Here is a 4,354-nt window from a genome sequence, read left to right as displayed (position 1 = left end):
TATGCTCGTCCGCCTTCCTATTCTATAAAAAAAAAAAAAAGTTTTAGTGCAAAGATCAATAATTTATTTCCTTAATAATTTATTACCACTAAAATCTAATAACTTATATCAAATATAAAGCTTAAATAACTTTTTGTACTACACATATATATAATATGTTGTTTAATTTAAAACTTGAATATTAATAAAACACTTTATTTTTGTCTCCTATCAAATTTAGAAGCAAATAAAAAAACGACATTAAAATTACCTAATTTAAAATTTATCGAATTCAATCCATCCAATTTAACGCCCTTAAAAACAATACGCATATATTTTTCTTTATATTTTATTTTTATAATAAAAAAAAGTCATTATAGCAAAAAGAAACTGTTAAATAGATTTTAATGACAAAATGTTTAAAACGAAATAACCATAAAATTTGATTAGTTATTAAGAAATACGAACATAAAAAACTCTTAAAAATAAACACACACATAGCTAATACTATTTCAAATCATAATATATATATAAAGAAAGCTGGTAAAAGGCGTATAAAGATATAGGATTATATAACACCATTAATGTTTCATTTTAATTACACAGTTTAAATAAAAGCCAATGTACAAATACTGACACAAGGAAATTACAGCAAATATTATAATTATTAACAAAAGTCGCTTCTGGGATAAGAAAAAGTGGCTGTGTTTAAAATTATTTCTGTGCTCAGGTATATTGTTTGAAAGTCATAACAAAAATTACACAGATTAAAAATTATTTGATAAAATATTATCAAATATTAAACGTAAAAATACGAAGCTATTTTCTAAAAATAAAATAATAGAGAAAATATGTGAAAAATGTTCATAAAGAATTACGCGATACTGGAAAAAATGCATTTTTTTTCATTCATAACTTCCATTTCACCCATTTTATTGTGTCGTACAATTTTGAAATTTTTTTTGCGTCAAATATATAGCGGACGTCAACATCGCACCTGATGTTTGCCGTCACCGACCATCACCCATAAACATTGGCAATGTAAGAAATATTAACCATTCCTTACACCGCCAATGCGCAACCAACCTTGGGAACTAAGATGTTATGTCCATTTTGCCTGTAGTCAAATGAATTTGATCCATTCACCGGAACAAAGCCCTACCATCAAGTGACATACTTATAATATTTAAAATTAATAATAATGATAATAGTCCTCCAGCCGATTTCGGCCTCGACGGCAAATCTCAAGAGAGATTAGCCAACTGCGCAGGACATATTATAGTGCACAAGTATGTGCACAAACACCGAATAATCCGAATTGCCTTGTTTTGTTTTCGCTTACACCAAATAATATTAATCTTAACAACATTTTATAAACTACGAATAAATTAAACTAAAGCGATGATTAACTTTTTCCCTATTTTAAGTAAATTTATGGTTACTGTAAAAACTTTATAGATATGTATGGTGTCGTGGACTATTAAATATTTTGGAGATCCACGTAACTTATATACAAAGTTTTCTATGTAATTTAGTTTGGCAGCATTCGCCTCTGCAAGGCGACTGGCGATTGACCCTTTTCTCTCCGAATATGTTGATATAATAAATTATAAATATATTAACCATTATAATATAAAAATTGCAATGCGATTGGATACTGCTTTTTCTAGTGAATGTGTATTTAACATACAAATTAAATTTAATTCTTTTCAATTTTACTTTGATAATTTTAAAACATGGAAAATAGAAATAATTAATGTGTTCATAAAATTTGTATATTATTTTACAAAATAGGTTTTTGAAATTAACACTAAAGTTAAACTTTTCGTGAAAATATTATACCTAAAACAATTTTAAAGTAACCGAAATTTCAATAATTGAATATAAATTCAATTTGAATTTAGATCGCAGCTGAAAATTGCTTCAATTTTTATCCAATGTTTATATTTACCTTTTTAATTGATAAGTGAGTGTAGCTAAAACGGGTTTAGTCAATGAGTAAAATCTGTAGACTTCATACTTGATTGTAGGGTTTTGTTCCAGTTTGGTAAGTAACTCGTTGCATAATATTCTGCCACGAAACGGCAATACTTGCTAATTGCAATTAAAATAACTTAGTTGTCGACATAAAAACCCAGAAACACTAAACCGATGAAACGCATGATCAAATACATGAAAATATTATATATGGTGGAGAGTTAAATTCTTATAGATCCATGCCACATCAAACTAGACCCTAAATTAATATAACACTGCAAACTAAAATTTTGTACAGGTCTTTTGGGTGTAAATATTTTTTTTTTATTATAAATTATTATTTGGTGATTGTAAAATTGTATGTAACACTTATTTTTAATTTATCGTAAAAACGAATATGGTATTTTTTTATACTAATTTCGCGTATGAAATTCTTTAAACTCAAGGCTCAACTCGTGTCATGAGCACATTTATCTTTCACGCTTTAACCATTACTGAATAGCGATATATTTTCGCTCGGTAGATATTCTAGCCAAGTTTTGCTAAATTCAGATTGTAAGGCATATATAAAAACACATTAAGTTGCTTGAAAGAATCATAAAATAAATTAAACTCATCCGATAGGAAATAGTAATTTCTAAAGTTTTTCCAATTTCAAATGATACAATCTCACAGAGTTAATAAAATAAATCGGCTTTTGTTTGACAAAAAATATAATTTCCACAGGAGTGAACAATTTTACTGAATCCTCGCCAACTTTGAACAGAACACATTTTCCTTACTTGTAGGAGGTTCTATCGCAAGATGATCTTTTAAGACATATTCGTTGAAGCCAAATTTACGATTTCCTTGTAGAAATGAGAATATTTTTCGCTGTTTATTTCTCGATTACCACATTTATCATTGAATCACAAGATAATTGATGTATCACATACAAGATTTCTAAAACAATGTGTACCTTACAAAACATACACCTTACAAAAACATAATATAAATGATAAAAACCCAGATAGAAATAGAAATGTTGAATTTTTGCTTAATTTTTTAAGTAAACGGTAAGTGCACCGTTAGCGGTTAGTAACGGTTGTTTTTATATATTATAAAAATGACTTTACACAGCATAAATCAAATAATATATTGAAAATAGTAAAACAAATATATAACAATTTTGAAAATCTGTTAGTAATACTTTTTATGAAAATACCTTTTGAACGATTATATTTTTTTCTCACATTGGGTTACAACCAGGACACGTTTGGATATTCTGTAGATATTCTTTGTGGTGCTTGCCGGCCACGGAGAGAATAAGCATGGGATCGGTTTTGGTACTTAATTAGTTCTGCTAATACGGTATGTATATATGAGAGATTTAGCGTATTTAAAACAACTCACAAATACTCCCAAATGAGTACCACACTATTATTTCAAAACGACTGCATAGCCCTCTGATCCCCTGTGATGGCCATCACAGGTTTTATTAAGTAAGAAATCTTCATAACTCAATTTCCCTTTTCAGGAAGTCGGAGTACATTTTAAAGGGTTACCAGCATAAAAAAGAACTTTTTTCAACTAAAACTGCTTCTCAGCAAAAAGCCAAAAGCTTCCAAAGAAATTAACAACAAAATAATGTTCCATTTTTTCTTAATTAGGAGGTAAACTATACCACAATTATTATGAATAAAAAAACGAACTATTAAACAAAAAAAAAATTACCAAAGGTTTCGTAATCGTAAACGTATAAATTTTGGCCATACAGAAATCTAATCACATCATAACATGAAACCGCCTCCCAAGGTTTATTGTATACCTATTTAAGTTTTCCAATTTTAAACAAAGCAAACATTATACAGTAAACTAGACAATGTAAAGACAAACTAAATAATTAAACTAAAATCTTTTTTCAGTATCAAGATTGTTTAATTACCAAATTTCCAGTAACATTAAAAGAAAGACTAAAGAAAAAGCCAAAAATCAGACCATTATTTAAAAAAAACTAATCATTTCTTCTATATCTGCTATCGCGCCAGAATTGTGACTTGTCTTTGTTGTTTGTTCTGTTACTTTGTATTTAACGACTAACTATATATAACTACTTGGCACTATAAATTGGCAAATTTTGTAATGAAAAAAATGCTTTTTTTAATTCGTTATTCAATCACAAAGCTTTTCCCTTGGTACTATGTATTACTTGGTACTATGGGTACCTTACAAATGAGGATAAAACAGCTATTTGACCTTTTTCTGCATAATTTAATGTCTTTCAGTAGAAAGGTCAACAAGAACCTCGTCTTTGGCGTTGCGAAGTGGGACTTTCTACTAAAAAATTGCATTTAAGCTACCGTCAAAACGAAATGAAAGCAATCCTGTAATTATTTGATGTTTTGATTGTTTGGCCAGT

At 28.3% G+C, this 4,354-nt stretch overlaps 1 long non-coding RNA gene across 1 annotated transcript; it reads left to right on the top strand.

Annotated features, from left to right (window-relative positions):
- Window positions 1-529: 529 nt before the first annotated feature.
- Window positions 530-3,818, top strand: LOC126771905 (uncharacterized). Its single transcript, XR_007669580.1, has 3 exons — window positions 530-709; window positions 2,683-3,011; window positions 3,473-3,818. It is a non-coding gene; the product is annotated as an uncharacterized LOC126771905 (long non-coding RNA).
- Window positions 3,819-4,354: the final 536 nt, after the last annotated feature.

Source organism: Nymphalis io, chromosome 11, assembly GCF_905147045.1.
Source record: "Nymphalis io chromosome 11, ilAglIoxx1.1, whole genome shotgun sequence".
Taxonomy (NCBI): domain Eukaryota; kingdom Metazoa; phylum Arthropoda; class Insecta; order Lepidoptera; family Nymphalidae; genus Nymphalis; species Nymphalis io.
Note: the sequence above shows the minus strand (reverse complement) of the source record. Positions and strands in the feature narration are given on the sequence as shown.